Genomic DNA, 17470 nt, shown 5'->3' on the forward strand with positions numbered 1-17470 from the left:
CTCAGAAAAGCTAAAGATAATAATAAGGCTCTTCTTATGAAGCTTGTTTGGCGTATGTGGAAAGAGCATGATGCTTTGTGGGTACGAGTCCTTCTTGGTAAATATATGAAATATGAGGTGTTTGGAGGGATTGGTCATGTTAAAAATTGCTCCTTTCTTTGGAAGAGCTTCCACTATGTATTCTAGGAATTTTGCAGTGGGGTTAAATGGAATGTTGGAAATAGGAATGATGTGAGGTTGTAAAGTGATGTTTGGGTGAACAATGTTAAACCGATTGATGTAGCTAATCCAAAACCTCATGCTTCTGCTCTTGGTTTGAGGATGGCGGACTATGTCAATAGTAATGGAGATTGGGAATGGGATAGGATTGAACCGTTTCTTAACATGGATTGGCTTTTAAGGATTCATAGTGTTAAACTTAGCCTGGAGGGGCTGATTCTGATGTTCGTATCTGGGGTGGTTCCAATTCTGGGCGATTTACTTGCAAATCGGCCTATGACCTTGTTCGCGAACCTTTGGTAGGTGTTGTTTCGGGTCATTGGGAAAAAAATCTGGGCCTTAAGAATTCCGTAAAGATTGCGCAGTTTTGCTTGGCTGACTGCTCACCATAAGCTTTTAACGAACTAAGAGAGATTTCGCAGACACTTGGTTTCTACAGATCTTTACTCTCGTTGTGTGCTTGGTTGTGAGAAAATAACTCACACGCTCCGTGACTGTCAGCAGAATGGGGATGTATGGCGATACCTTGTTCCGACTCGCCTGATGTCTATCTTCTTTGCAAAATCGAATCTAGACTGGTTTTCATGGTACCTTTGGGATAAGGAGCTAAACTCGATTAATAATTGGCAAATTACTTTTATCACTTGCTGCTGGCTCTTGTGGCGGTGGTGTAATTATCTTGTGTTTGATAGAAAAAAGGAAATCCCCTCAAACTTTTTGTTGGTAATCCATTTGATTGTTAGCGATTTTTAGGCGGCATGGAATAACTCGGGGGAAGGCAGTTATGGGCCTTCTCATGTTGAGACTAATGTTCAATGGGTAAGACATCTTGTGGAGTAGCTTAAACTTAATACCGATGGCTCGAGGATGAGTGACAGATCCATTTTGGTTGGCGGAGTCATTTGTGACAGTCATGGGGATTGGGTGGCTGGATTCGGTCATAAGATTGGTAAAGGGTCCTCCTATGATGCGGAGCTTTGGGGCTCTTCTCTAGTATCTCTCTTGCTTCAAATAAGGGTTACCGTTTTATTGAGATTGAATCAGATAATTCCGAGATTGTGGATGCTCTTAATGGAGATGGTGTTCCTAGTTGTGTTGGTCGGAATCTCTTTAAATGTATTAAGCATCTTATCAGGAATTTTGAGTGTGTTCGAGTTCATCATGTTTCCCGGGAGCAGAATCGGGTTACTGATTGTTTGGTTTGTATGGCTCATAATTTTGACTTCGGAGTCTCTGTTATTTCTTTCTCGCCACAGGAGGTTCGAAAGCTGCTTTTAGATGACCTTTTGAGTGTTAGCTTTCCGAGGATGATTCTGCCTTAGTCTTTTTGTGTGTGTTTCTTTTCATGCTTACCAAAAAAAAAAAAATACATCAATATTTAATTGAAAAAAATAGATTGAAAATTAAACAAAAAAAATAAAAGCACAACACAATATATGAAATTTTAAATAAACTATTAAAATAATGAGAGAGAACATAAATTTTGTATGCTTCATTTGAAATAACAAGCATGTATATATAAATTTAAAATATTTAGTTTTTCTTATTGTTGATAAAAAAAAAATTGAGAGCGGAAGAATCAGACATGGGTCCAAATATTTACATAAAATTTGAGAGCGGAAGAATCAGACATGGGCCCAAATAGCCGGTAACTGATTACCAAACCGATAATCAAACCGAAATTTTAGTTTGGTTCGGTTATTTTAACATTTTGGTTCAGTTCGATTTTAATTGTTGGCTTAGTTTGATAATCGGTTATCGGTTCGGTTACTGAAAAAATATATCGGTATAACTGATAATCGAACCGAACTTATTATATAAATATAAAAAATATAATTTTATTTTTACATGTATAAATAACTTATAAAATATAAAATCCAACCCCTAAAAAATATACTTTCATCTTTATATATATAAAAAATTTGGTTTATTAGTCTTTAATTTCTTCAATTGTAACTTTTATACAAAAGCATTATTTGAAACCCAATTAAACAAAAATATATAAAAATTAAATATTATGAGTTTTCGGTTATTTGGTCGGTAACCGAATCGAACCAAAAATTTTTGGTTAAATAAAATTCGGTTACCAATCTTATTCGGTTCGATTCGATTATGAAAATAGCACAAACTTCGGTTCGGTTAACCGAACCGCTGCTCACCTTTACTCCAAATTGTTTCTATCTAATGGATAGAGACTCCAAAACAAATTTTGTAAATTGCAAATTGGTCCTTATACATAACATTAGAGTTGCTCTTATCTTCTTATTCCCAATACCTTTACACATACTTTGAGTATTATAAGTTTTTTTTTTCATTCCCAATATCTTCTACACTCAATTTCGATATTATACAAAGTTTTCTTTCATCTTGTCTCTTAAGACCTGTATCATCTCTTTTCTAGATCTTTTTTTCAGATCTATTTTCTCTCATAAATCACATTTTTCCTGCCAAAAATGGCAAATCCTGCTGGTTACATAGATTTTGAAGTTGATGAAGATGATCTCTTATCTGATTCTCCTCCAAATACTGTCCGAACTTGCAAAATCGCCAGTTCAACCACCGGAATTACTTCTGCATGAGCTTCCTTTTCCAGATCGATCTCAGTTGAAGGAGAAGCAACACATGCATGTCTCCAGCCAGCCTTCTCAGGTATCTGATATGCCCTTTCGTGCTCCTTTTTCTGGAAAGACACTCATAAACCTAAAAAATCTGGTGTCTCTACCAAATCGAGAAATATTTCTCACTGTGAACCACTTAAACAACAGATTCGCTCCTCTTCTGTTCAGATCATCACTCCAACTTACTATTATTGATAATCCAGGAATTGGCCTTGTTACAACCCTTTTAACTGGTAATAACTATGTTACTTGGAGTAGAGCTATGCTTTTAGCACTCTCCACTAAAAAGAAATTAAACTTTGTCCTCTGTGACAATTTTACTCCAATACGTACCTCTCCTGACTATCCACAATGTAAGAGTGCTAATTCTATAGTTACTTCCTAAATTCTGAACTTGATTTCTAAAGATCTGGTCGAAGCTTTTATTTTCACACCATATGCCAGAGCTTTGTTGAAAGAGCTCGAACAACGTTTTGGAGGATCTAATGGTACACTCATTTACCAACTCAAACGAGATGACTTCAGACAAGGTAATCTATTTGTTGCAATTTATTTTACCAAACTGAAATGACTCTGGGATGAATTGACATATTTGTGCTCTCTATCTGTCTGTAACTGTGAAGCTTCTCAACTTTGCATATGTCTGGCCTCAAAGAAGACTTATGAGTCACAAAATGTTAAGCATCATGTTAAGCATCAGATGCTTCTTTTAGATCCTTTACAAACTCTTCACAAGGCCCACTCAATGATACAGAATCTTGAAAAGCCAAAGCAGGTTAATTCTATGAATTTTCCTCATGTGATAGCTGCAAATGTCTCTGGCAATAAACCTTTTACTCCTAACTCATCTTCTGCCAATAGAGGTAAAAAACGAGAGTCTGGTACTTAGACTGGTCGTTTTTGCTCACATTGTAACAAACCTGGACCTGAACATAAAACTTGTTTTAAACTTCATGGTTATCAAGACTGGTTATAGGAGTTTAAGAAGAAGAAAACTAAATCTATCAAACCAAGAGTTAATTGTGTAACTAATATTGCTGATAACCCTTTGGACTATTCTGATTCTCATATAATGGATAACAAGGAAAATTTTTCTAACTCCAATTATTTTGTTCCTCTTAGTTTTGCACAAATGGTTCAAACTAAGGTTCAGCGTGTCATGAAACATCAAGGCAAGTTATCCCATGGTGATGAAGGTCATTCTGCCAACTTTTCTGGGTTTTCAGGTATGTTGTCTTCTGTTTCTTTCATGGCAACTCATGTGTCTAATTTCAGCAATTGCTCTTCATTAGCTAAATATAGTTTTCCTATTTGGATAATTGACACTTATGCTATATCTCATATGAGTTGTCAGCTTAATACTTTTACACCTTATAAATGTGTTTCTCTGAACCATTATGTTCATTTACCTGATGGTTCGAAAAATGCAATTACTAATATGGGAATGGTCCATATTGGATCTAATTTTGTTCTCCAAAATGTCTTACGTATCCCTACTGTTACTCATAATTTGTTATCTGTAGGAAGATTACTTCAAGACTCGCAATTAGTGATTAAATTTATTCCTACTGTTTGCTTATTTAAGGGCCCACAACCTGATAATATCACTATCATTGGATTCTTTCATGTAGGCCTCCGTTACCTTACTTCATTGTGTTTTGTACCTGATATTATTGCTCAATATTCATGTAATAATGTAACTCCGCCTGTGAGGGTCACTTGGTGGCCTTTACAGCCGGTCCCAAGCCCGGACAAAGGAGGAGGGTTGCGGTAGGTTTGTGGCGGCCAGCGTAAAACTTAGTCACATCTTATGACATGAACCATAATATAAATACCGTTGGGGCGTTCCCTACTCAGCGACGCGCTGCACTTCCTAGACCCGGGTGTAGTGATAAATGTGCAAGGGTTGCTAGGTCGTCGCCCCGAAGCGGCGCGCCACCCCAGGACCCGGGGGTGGTGTCAAATATGCAAGGGTTGCGGGTAAATAAGCTAGTCCACGGTAATGGTAGGGGTAGGGGTAAGGGTAGTAGGTTACGCTTTGGGACATGGAACATAGGTTCTTTGACAGGAAGATTAGCTGAAATTGTAGATGTTATGAAGAGGAGGAGAATAAATATATTATGCCTACAAGAAACCAAGTGGGTTGGAGCTAAGGCTAGAGAGATAGCTCCTTGGGGTTATAAGCTTTGGTACTCAGGAAAGGATAAGGGTAGAAATGGAGTAGGTATTCTTATTGATAGGGAGTATATTGATGAGGTAGTAGCGGTGTCTAGGAAGAGCGATAGACTTATGAGTGTTAAGCTAGTGATAGGGGATGAGGTTGTGAATGTCATTAGTGCATATGCGCCACAAATAGGATTAGATGTGTCTATAAGACAAGCTTTTTGGGATGACTTAGAGGAAGTGGTGCAACAGGTTCCTAGGGATGAAAAAATGGTACTAGGGGGTGATCTCAATGGACACGTGGGTTCTAGGCGAGATGGGTTTGAGAGTGTTCATGGAGGGTATGGTTTTGGAGATAAGAATGAAGCAGGAAATGATATTTTGGAATTCGCATCAGCCTATGACTTGAGTATCATGAACACATGGTTTATGAAGAGAACATCCCACTTAGTGACTTATCGGAGTGGCGGTAATGCGAGCCAAATTGACTTCTTCTTAGTAAAGAGTGCTTGGAGAAAGAGTTATATTGATTGTAAGGTGATCCCTGGTGAGAGTACGACAACCCAACATAGAGTAGTGGTGCTAGATTTTCGAAGTAGGAAATGTATAAGAAAACAAACACCTCAAATAGAGACTAAGATTAAGTGGTGGAAATTGCAAGGGGAGAATCAACAAAAATTTGTGGATGAGATGACCAAAAAAGATATTTGGACTTGCAATATGGATTCAGATATAGATTCGATATGGAATAAGATGGAGCATAGTATAAGGGAAGTAGCGAAGGAAGTTCTAGGGGAATCTAAAGGTAGCATGCCACCGGGTAAGGACACATCTTGGTGGACAGAAGAAGTACGACAAGCAGTAAAGAGTAAGAGAGAATCCTATAAACTATTGGGGAAATGTAGGAGTGACGAGAACTACGAAAAATACAAAGAGGCTAAAAGGGAAGTAAAGAAGGTCATACGAGATGCTAGAGCAAAGGTGAATCGGGATCTGTATACAAGATTGGATACGAAAGAAGGGGAAAGAGACATATATAGAATTGCTCGGATGAGAGATAGGAAGACGCGAGATCTCGGAAAAGTTAAATGTGTGAAGGATGTGGACCAGAAAGTCCTAGTTGGAGATAAGGATATCAAGGAACGATGGAGGTCCTATTTTGATGACTTATTTAATGGAGATCGCCAACAAGATGTTGGAGATATAAGTATCCATCACGATATGATAAATCATGAATGCCTGCGGAGAATTCAAAAGGGTGAAGTCAAAATGGCATTAAGTAAGATGAAGTTGAAGAAAGCAGTAGGACCTGATGGCATCCCTATTGAGATTTGGAGATGTTTGGGAGAAAGAGGAATCGAATGGTTGACGACGTTCTTCAACAAAATTTGGAGAAACAATAAGATGCCATCAGAATGGAGGAAAAGTACCTTAATCCCTTTGTATAAGAACAAAGGCGATGTCCAAGATTGTGCCAACTATCGGGGAATCAAATTAATGAGTCACACTATGAAACTTTGGGAGCGAGTGATTGAACAAAGGCTAAGGAGGACGGTGAAGATCTCGGAAAACCAGTTTGGCTTTATGCCGGGAAGATCAACTATGGAAGCCATCCATCTAATGAGACAATTAATGGAGCACTATCGAAATAAGAAGAAAGACTTGCATATGGTTTTCATTGACTTGGAGAAAGCATATGATAAGGTACCAAGGGAAGTACTTTGGTGGGCCTTGATAAGGAAAGGCATTTCGCGGAAATATATTGACATCATAAAGGACATGTATGAGGGAGTATGCACGAGTGTACGTACTAGTGTTGGGAAGACTGAAGAGTTTCCTATTACGATCGGAGTGCATCAAGGTTCCGCACTAAGCCCATTTCTTTTTGCCATCGTTATGGATGAACTAACAAGTTCACTTCAAGATGGTATACCATGGTGCATGCTGTTTGCAGATGATATTGTGTTGGTTGATGAGACGAAAGAAGGAGTGGAGATGAAGTTGGAACTATGGAGGCAAACTCTAGAATCTAGAGGCTTTAAGTTGAGTCGAAGTAAGACAGAATATTTGGAGTGTAAGTTTAGCGGCCGTAGGAGTAGGGAGGCAGGGACAATCATCCTAGATGGGAGAGTTGTTCAGGCCTCGGATTGCTTCCGGTATTTAGAATCTATTATCCAAACGGATGGAGAAGTAGATGGAGATGTTGCTCATAGGATTAAAGCTGGTTGGTCGAAGTGGAAGAGTGCTACGGGTTTCCTTTGTGATCCCGGGATGCCTAATAGATTGAAGGGAAAATTCTACCGGACGGCAATTAGACCAGCATTGTTATATGGTACGGAGTGTTGGGCAGTGAAACACTGCCACATCCATAAGATGTCGGTGGCGGAGATGCGTATGTTGAGATGGATGTGTGGTCACACGAGAAAGGACCGGGTGCGTAATGAAATAATTAGGACAAAAGTAGGGGTCACATCTATTGAGAATAAAATGAGAGAAAACCGACTAAGGTGGTTTGGCCATGTGAGACGTAGAGGGCTTGATGCGCCGGTTAGGAGAACCGAAGAGTGGCAAAGGGATGTAGTGGTGAGGGGTAGGGGAAGACCTAAGCAAACTTGGAGGAGGGTGATCGAGAGTGATATGAGTTTATTGGGAATTGAGGAAAATATGGTAGTGGATAGGACGGAGTGGAGGGAGCGAATCTGTGTCGCTGACACGACTTGATTTTCACGGTTTTATATGATGGTTCATGTTAGCCGACCCCGAATCATTTCGGGACTAAGGCTTTGTTGTTGTTGTTGTTGTTGTATTCATGTAATAATGTAGTTCAAACTTCTGTAACTCAAGACCTCAGTGTGGACTCTGTAACTAAGGAAATTATTCCTTCTATCTCTTTACAGCTGTAGACGACGAGTCGGAGGACCTGTGACGAAAACCTGTAACAAGACGGTTGAAGCGGTTGGTTCCGGGAGTTTTAAAGCAAAAAAATATAATAAAAAAACAAGAGGTCAGTAGGAGTTACGGTCGTCGAGTGGACGGCTCGCGAGTACTCAGCGACGTGGTGCGAGCGCCTAGCGGCAGTCGGCGCGCGCCCGACGACAGTTGGACGCACGCCCGACAGCGCGAGGCGTACGCCCGACGGCCGCTGAGGCGAGTGCCCAACGTAGGTGGGGCGAGCGCCCAACGTCCGTTGGGCGGACGCCCAACATCCGTTGGGCAAGGGCCCAAAATATTTTGGGCGTAGCCCGACGCCCGTCGGGCTACGCCCAAATTTTTTTGGGATCCGTGCCTATAAAAGGCACGGATCCCCATGCATTGAAAAGGGGAAAAGAGGGGGGATTTTTGAAGCTTCTCACTCTAAAACATTTTTTAGAGAGAAAGTTATTTTTTTTGGAAAAAAACATTTTTTTTCCTAAAAAATCCGAATTTCCCAAAAGTTAAAATTTTACCAAAAACACAAAAAACACCGGAAAATCACGATTCGTGGAATCAACCGACTTCAACTGTCAATACCGATCTTAAGGTATTATCCGAGGACTAGACTCGTTTTATTTTATTTAATTTATTTTCTTAATTTATTTATTTTTATGTTATAATTTTATTTATTTAGTTAATTATTTATTTATCACGTTTTATTTAATCTTCCGTATTTATTTAATTTTTGTCCCGTATTAAATAAACGTTTGGTTTTGTTTTGAAATAAAAACCTCGTTTTAACATCCCAATACGAACCGTGATCCGATTCAGAGGTAGTTCGGGATTTAAAAACGTTGTAATTATAAGTTTTGGAAAATATTTCTAAATAACGTTTTAAGAGAAAACATCGTTTTAGGAGTCTCCGTTATAGACTATGATCCAATTTGGGTAGTTCGGAGGTGCAAAACGATAGAATAGATCTAATCTAAGGTGTTTGAACAAATCTGGAAAGTATAGGGACTGCTGTTGATATTCTGTCTTTTCTGTCACTAACAGCAGATTAGTGACGGATTTTCTGTCGGTAATCTGCTGGAATCCGAAAATCACCCTTTTAACCCTCTTTTCTCAACTTTTTGATATTTGTACTTGCATATATATATATGTATGTAATTATGTAACATAATTATAAAAATTATTTTTGAGTCCTCTAACTATTAAATACGTATTATATAGCTTATATTTCACATTTGGAATTTAATCCGTTTTGATTTGGTTTTGTAAAGCATTATATTTGTATATATATATGGTTTTTGGCTCATTTAAGTTATATTAGCTATTATTTAGAGTGGAAGTTATTTTCTATATATTTATTATGTAAAATTATTTTGAGATAAAGGTTATTTTCTATTTATGACTTTTGCCTATTATTCTCATATGTTTTTTTTGTAGGATAAAAATATAATATACTTAGTATTTTTCATCCTTATTATTATGCATATAATTAGTATCTTTTACTTACTTTTTAACGTATACCCTTATTTTTAGATAAAACTATGTATATATATGTATCTCTATTTTTGTATATATGTATATATTTTAAAATATATTCGATTGGGTAAATTTGGCTTTGATTTGTTAATTGTTGTAATTATGTTCAAATAAAGGTTAATTGAGTGAAAATGGAAAATAAAAGATAAAAAAGAGATTTTAATTTGCTTATTTAAACTTAAGTTTTCTAGAAGTTCCTAATGTAAATAAAAGGCTTTCCTATTACTTTAAACCGTTTTCTAAAACATCACGTTTTAAAACCTTAATTCGTTCCAACGACGGATTAAGCGAACATTGTAATTAAAATCGTTTTTTTTTTGTGAATAATGAAGTTTTGAATTGTTTTCCTAATTAAATGGTTTTGTACCAAATAAATTGATTTGTATGCTTAACCACGTATTTTTGTTAAAACTTCTTATCTCACGTTTTCAAACGCTCGAGTCGTTCCAACGGCGATTCGAGTCGATGTCATGTAAATTAACGGGGTTTTGAAACGTACCTAAATCGTTCCAACGGCGATTAAGGTACGAGTTATGTAAATAAATTTGTTTTTGGGGAATGAAATTAGCTTAGAATTAGTGTATAGTCTAAAGCATAAAATCACACTGTGAATAAATTAATTCTTTCTTCTCCCACTCTCTCTCCTATGTACTTTTAATTTATGCAAAATGGGTGATTCTTTATTAAAATGGTTTTAATGACATGCTCAAAACGAGAAAGAAAAGGTTTCAAATGAATTTTAAACTTAAAGAAATATGTGATTAGTCCGTTATCGCCTAACACGCTGAGTAGGAGGCTGGTGGTTCATAATCGGGCGATGTCGGGGTGCCTAGTAGCCTTTCTCCGGAAAGGAGCTAGCCTTCTCGGCTCGTACCTAAGTTTCCCGAACCCTCACCGGTCTCCCGCAAGGGATCAGTGTTCATTTTTCCATTCGTGGGTGGCGACTCTTCCATACTCCGAGCTTCGGTCCTACCGAGCAGCTTGATTCCATGATTGGTTGCTTTCGGCGCCAATCACCGCTTACGTCGCCATGAGGTGTCCACCCCCCGGTCCGCCCGGGCGAGGCCGTTCGGCACCTTGTCTAACAAGTGGCGACTCTGCTGGGGAAGCGAGAAATTTGATTCCGGAAGGCGTGTATTAAGCCCTTAACGGGGACGGATCGTATTATTTCTTTTCGTATACATTCATACGCATTATTGCAAACCTTTTGGGTAATTTCTGCGAAACCTCTAGCGAGAGTCCATTCGTCGCTCGAAAGAACCTAGTGTAAGTTCCCCCTTACAGTAAGGCGTCAAAGGGTCCCCATCCATTCGTTAGGGGCGAATTTGTGCGGTCCTGTGAGGTCCCGCGATTAGCCGTGTCAGCATATAGTAGCCTTAGAAGTTGCCATAGGATTACCCGTTACTATTTTTGATGTGATAAATGAATTAGTTCGTGTTTTCAAATTGCCATGATACGTGTCTAAATCCTAAAATATGTAAAGAAAATGAAATGATACGTTAATATATACTCTTAAATCGATATATAAAATACACCAAAACATCGAAACGATTCGAACTAAAGACGACTTAGTCATCTCGTACGAATGGACTTGTGAGACCCGCCTGGTCCCTTTCCGTGTCCCGAAGAAGGCACATGTTCAGGAAATACGTTATGATGTAAGCACGTGTTAGTACAAATCGTTTTGATATTAAGGATAGTTATATCTCGATTCAAAAGATTATATTAACGATAGCCGTTATTCACATTCTTTAAATACGTTGGGATAAAACGAGATTATGACGAAACGAAAACAAAGAACATTTCTGTTTCGAACGACCCCGTTGTAACGTAAAGAGATTCATAAACATGGCCCGTCCCTTCCGAATAAAAAATGAGCTCTTACGTTACGCCTTGTGTTGTTCTTGAGAGAAATGGATGTATCCGCAAAAGTGACTAAAGAAAATAAAAGAAAATGAAACGACCAAAATCATTCCGTATCTACGATATATATCCATCCCGAGGGTAGTTAAAGAAAATGAACCAATGCCGTTAAATACGTGCCTCGAGCCGGTATGTACACCGTTTAAAATCATAAAGCCGAATTAAGCCAAACTGCATAATTGCGCCATATGGACGAGACTGTGGGTTTGGCTAATGGCTCGATCATTTCGACCGTTACCAAAACTACAAGAAGTATGGCCCGATCTGTGTGTTTGCTCGACTCGTGCCTAAATAAAAAAGGACGGTAATATCCCTGCTTCGAATAAGCATGCGATTCAACGAAACATTGATTTTCTATAACCACGTTAGGGTGATATATCCCGTAGAGGGGAAGAAATAAAGAGTTGTTGCTAGCCGAAAGATTACTATGTGCTCAAATAAGACTCGCCGTCTTTTCACGTAGCAAAAACGAGCAAACGGATTCTTAACGCTAGAAATAAGCACGTTACGCGATGAGTCCGTTCCTTAAAAGTGATTTCATCACTAAATAAACACGTGGTTACGTCTCTCGATAGATCCAAAAGATCTCGCCGTAATCCAAAAATCGAGACACGAACCCACGCGAATAAAAGGGAACGAGTCATTGTCAATAACGAACGATTGAACCAGAAGAATAACTCGTACCACGTCTAAAAACCGAGATGCGTTCAAAGGGTGTCAAAACCGGAATTGAAGCATCTCGCAAAATAACGAGGGACGAGTTATTCGGAAGAACAATCCATTTGGTCGATATCTTAGTCACTAAATGTGGATACGTCAAAACGAATTGTATTGTCTGATGGATGATTTACTTTTTCCGCAATAATCATCGGTATCACGCGTCCCCTGGACCGCAATGTGAGCCCCAAACCAAAATCCTAAGAAAGAGACCTGGACCATCGAGTGTGTGGAGGAATAAGGGTGGAAGAGAGATGCTGTGATACGTGTAATTAGACTGACGTTTGTTCTTCTTATCTTATATATCCATAAATAAATAAACGCACACACCACGAATCCTTCGAGGAAAATGAAGAGGAGTTGTTGGACTCCGATGAGAAGAGTAATGTTGGAAATGGTTTATATGTGTCCTTCCTTGGCAAGGAGCAGGAGGGTGAACCGATGGATGAAGGGTTAGACGGTGGAGCACCGTATGATGAAGATAGTGCTGAAGAGACCGGGGAAGGGTCGTCTCGAACTATTGTGCCAGAATTGAGTCTATTCAGTGGAGGAGAGAATCCCGATGTACACTTGCGTGAGTATATGCATGATATGTTTATTGAATCCTTTGGGGTGGACGAGATTGCTCAGTGGTTCCACCATTCGTTAATTGGCGAGCCTTTGGGATGGTTCCACTCGTTGCCTGACTCCTGCAAGCATGATTGGGAACAGTTGTCCGATTTATTCCTAGAGAAGTACAAGAAAGCTAAAGATAAGACTGCGGAGTGTTTTGCGCTCCAAATTGGACCTATTAAGCGTCCGTTGCCAGCTGTCAGTAAATACAACGGCAACAAAGATCCAATGGAGCACCTTCACTTCTACTTGTCGGCAATGGACCCATTGGGTTTTAAGGAGGAAGAGATCACGAGTTTGTTTTGTAATTCGCTGATGGGTGAGCCGTTGATGCGGTATATGTCGCTCCCGATGCATGTCAAGAGCGATTGGGCGGCAATGACGAAGAGAGTATATAGTATGGATGCTTGCGGAACAAACACCGGACTCGCCCTCCTATGAGACACCTGAAGCGGTGTTAGCAATGCCTAGGTATGGTGGATATCGGGATCCTATTGAGCATGCGAAGTTATTCCACAACCACATGTATAACGCCGGGTTCCCTTAAAGTGAATTACATGAGCACTTCCCGGAAACTCTCATGGGAGAAGCCTTGTTGTGGCACCAAGGCCTATCAGAGGAAGAAATGGGTCATTGGATACCTCTTCGGGATGCATTTGTGTCGAGGTATGAGATGTATGTTCCATGGACGGGATCCCTGGAAGATCTGGATAGGATCAGGCAATTCCCAGAGGAACCGTTTGTGGATTACGCTAGGAGGTGGAGGTATCGCTACGAGTAGTGTCATGAAATGATGAGTGATAAGGTGCAGCTCATGTGCATACAGAGAGGCGCTATTCCGATGGCGGCAAGAAGGATGAGCAGAGTGTCCCTCAGGGATTATGAGGAGTTGATAGGCTGGGCCATGTATGGATCAGCGGATCCCTTTTATTTGAACTCAAACGTCCCTCACGTAATGGATCTGATGGTTGTGGACATTTGGGAAAGTTCCTCGGAGGAGGAGGATGCCGATCGGAGAATTCCTATTAATATTTGGGATGAATCTGATGACGAGCCGGAGATTGCCGTTATGACAAGATCAGGTCGAGTGGCCGAGGGGAAGGCACCAATGGTGGAAACTGAGGCGGGAGAAGGATCGGCTCCCAAGCCCGATGATCAAGTCCTCGAGCAGTTGAAGAAAACACAAGCTAAGTCTACTGTGTGGGAGGTCTTGTGCCATTCTAAGTACCACCGCGAGAATTTGATAAAAGAGTTGCAAAATTTGGTCATCTCTACCGATACTGAGCCGACGGCACTAGTAGGGGCAATCATGGCCCGAAAGAGAACTGAAATCACCTTCACCGATGAGGATCTCCCAGAAGAAGGGAAGGCGCACAACAAGCCTTTATACATCCGAGCTGAAATTAATGGGAAGAAAACCAGCTGTGTAATGGTTGATGATGGATCGGCCATTAATGTTTGCCCGCTGAAACTCTTGTCCAAATTGGGAGTAGAAAGAGGAGATCTGACAGTCTCGGAAACCGTGATCAGGGCTTATGATGATAGCCGTAGGCACATCGAAGGAGTTTTTAAAGCCAAGCTGAAGGTAGGGCCGCATGAGGAAGAAACTGAGTTCACTGTGCTGGATATACCAGTGACCTTTGCTGTGTTGTTGGGACGCCCATGGTTCCATAAGCTAGGAGGTGTGTCCTCCACGCTCCACCAAATGATCAAATTCCCCTTCGGGGAGGAGATAGTGACGATCAGAGCTGAGAAATTGAGTTCAGTGGCGGCGTTGGGAATTAAGCCTCAGCTTTTCTCCGAATTCCAAGTTTCTGGGATCTACGAGTCTAGCATGACCGCCGATGTGGTGAAGATGATGAAAGGGGGTTTCATCCCCGGTATGGGCTTGGGAGCACACCTTCAAGGGTTGCCAGAATTTTCGGACTTCAAGAGTCAGAAAACCCGGAGGGGTTTGGGATATGAGCTGGGAGGTCTGCCCAACACATGTGGTGGGGGACAGGTGGGCCTAAAAAACTATTTTGTGAATGAAGGACACAGGAAGGTTTATTTTGGGACTCCCGAGTCATGGACTAGCACCGAAGGAAAGATTCTGCCAGGTTTTGAGATCTTCAATGATGTTACCAACTGGGGCAAAGGAAAGGCAAGATGTTTCATCGAGGAGATCATGATGTTAGATCTAAATGCCGAGGAGCAGGTGATCACAATGGAAGCAACTGTGGGAGCAGTGAATGAGCCCAACACCTCCGAGCCTTATGAGAAACCCGAGAACCCTATTGATGACAATTGTATTACTGCTTTATTTGAATCCGATGATGTACTCACCAACACTATCAATGAAATGAATTCTGATTTTGCTTACTTGCTTGATGTTGATTCTGATCATTCCATGCATTCTCATTCATATAACATGCCTACATTTGAAATCAATACAATAGAAATGTCAACTTTCAATCTTGGCACGGATGAAAATTCTAAACTTATATAAATTGCTCAAGAATTAACTACTGAAGAGAGGAAAGAATTTGAGAGAATAATTAAAAAATACGAAATAGTGTTTGCTTGGACATACGAAGACATGTCAGGAACCGTCAATCAATCGTAACTCACCGTATTCCAATGTACCCCGATGCTAAGCCCGTGAAACAGAAACTCCGACGCATGAGGCCGGAATGGGCAGATAAGATCAGAGAAGAAGTGAAGAAACAGTTAGAAGCGGGGTTCATCGAAGTAATCGACTATCCCCCTTGGGTCGCAAATGTAGTGCCAATCGCGAAGAAGGACGGTAAAGTAAGAATGTGCGTCGATTATAGAGATCTCAACAAGGCTTGCCCCAAAGATGAATTTGCATTGCCTCACATCGACGTATTAATCGACAGTGCTGCATCGAGCGTCTTGCACACAAATGTTGACGGCTTCATGGGCTACATGCAGGTTCAAATGGCAGAAAAGCACAAGGCAAAGACCTCGTTCACAACTGAGTGGGGAACGTACTGCTATAGGGTAATGCCGTTTGGTTTGAAAAATGCCGGGGCAACTTATCAACGAATGGCTACGGCACTGATCCATGATATGATACACAAAGAAGTGGAAGTCTATGTGGACGACATGATGGTCAAGTCGGAGACGAGAGAGGGGCATTTCACTGCACTTGAGAAGTTTTTGGCCCGAATTGTAGAATTCAAGCTAAGGTTGAACCCGAAGAAGTGCTTCTTTGGCATTTCATCGGGGAAGATCTTAGGCTATGTGATTAGTAACAAGGGGATTGAGGTGGATCCCGACAAAGTAAAGGCCATACAAGAAATGCCGGCGCCAAAGAATGAGAAAGAAGTGAGAGGATTCCTGGGGCAGGTTCAGTATATCAGTCGGTTCATATCACGACCCACTGTGATCTGTGAGCCTATCTTTAAACTGCTACGGAAAGATCAACCCACGGTTTGGAATGATAAGTGCCAGCAAGCATTGGAGAGTGTCCGGAACTATTTGTCTAATCCACCGGTTTTAAGACCGCCTAAACTTGGAAAACCGCTTCTCCTCTATGTAGCCATCGAGGAGCGATCTATTGGGGCAATGCTAGCCCAAGAAGGGGACACCGGTGTGGAGCACGCAGTGTATTATCTGAGTAAGAAGTTCTTGGAATACGAGTTTAAGTATAACATGATTGAAAAGATGTGCGTGGCAGTAGTATGGCTAACAAAGAAACTACGGCACTATTTCCAATCCTACAAAGTGATCATTATTTCCCGGATGGATCCCGTAAAGTATCTGTACCAAACTCCGTCTCTAACAGGGAAGCTAGCCCGATGGTTGTTGCTCTTGTCCGAATTTGACATCGAATATGTAACGAAAAAGGTTATTAAGGGAAGAGCCGTAGCGGAATTTCTGGCCAATCAGCCTCTAAATGCGGAAGAGAAAGAGATAAACTATGATTTCCCCAATGAGCACTTGAACGCAATCGAAGTGATACCGTGGAAAATGTTCTTCGATGGAGCGGTTAACTCAAATGGAGCCGGGGTAGGAGTGCTACTTATCTCACCAGAAGGAGAAAGGGTCCCAATGGCAAAGAAGTTATCCTTCCCTCTCACCAATAATATGGCCGAGTATGAAGCGTGCATCTACGGGTTAGAGTCGTTAGCAGCACTGGGAGCATCATATGTTGAAATTTGGGGCGACTCAAAACTGATTATCGAACAAGCACGGGAAAACTGGGAAGTAAAGGAAGAAAGGTTGCGTCCATACCTAGACCAGTTGGAGGGATTGGCGCAGAGATTCAGCGAGTGTCGTTTTTATCACATTCCTCGAGCACAGAACCAAGCGGCGGATGCTTTGGCCACTTTGGTGTTAGTATGGGATAACCCTCGGAATCTTGCCTCGAAGCCTCTGGTGCTGAGAAGGTCCCACAAACCGTGCTATGAAGACGTAATGCTATTGGGAGCGGATGAAAAGCCTTGGTATTTCGATATCGTAAACTTCATGAAAAGTGGGGCGTACCCGGCAGAATCATAACTTAGGGATCAGGCGGTGATTAGAAGGTTAGCTCAGCAGTTCGTCATCCACAATGACTTGCTTTACAAAAGACATGCCGATGGATTACAACTGAGGTGCTTGGATGAGGGAGAAGCCCGTGAGCCAATGGAGTCAGTACACTCGGGAATTTGTGGAGCCCATATGGGAGGAGCAGTATTAGCAAAGAAAATCATAAGGCAAGGCTTCTACTGGCTCACCATAGAAAGAGATTGTAACGAATATGCGAAAAA

At 40.9% G+C, this 17470-nt stretch overlaps 1 long non-coding RNA gene across 1 annotated transcript; it reads left to right on the plus strand.

The window, feature by feature from the left end:
- Positions 1 to 2828: 2828 nt before the first annotated feature.
- LOC136229457 (uncharacterized) lies at positions 2829 to 9237 on the plus strand. Its single transcript, XR_010689113.1, has 3 exons — positions 2829 to 3367; positions 3960 to 4063; positions 7898 to 9237. It is a non-coding gene; the product is annotated as an uncharacterized lncRNA (long non-coding RNA).
- Positions 9238 to 17470: the final 8233 nt, after the last annotated feature.

This window comes from Euphorbia lathyris, chromosome 1 (assembly GCF_963576675.1).
Source record: "Euphorbia lathyris chromosome 1, ddEupLath1.1, whole genome shotgun sequence".
Lineage (NCBI taxonomy): Eukaryota > Viridiplantae > Streptophyta > Magnoliopsida > Malpighiales > Euphorbiaceae > Euphorbia > Euphorbia lathyris.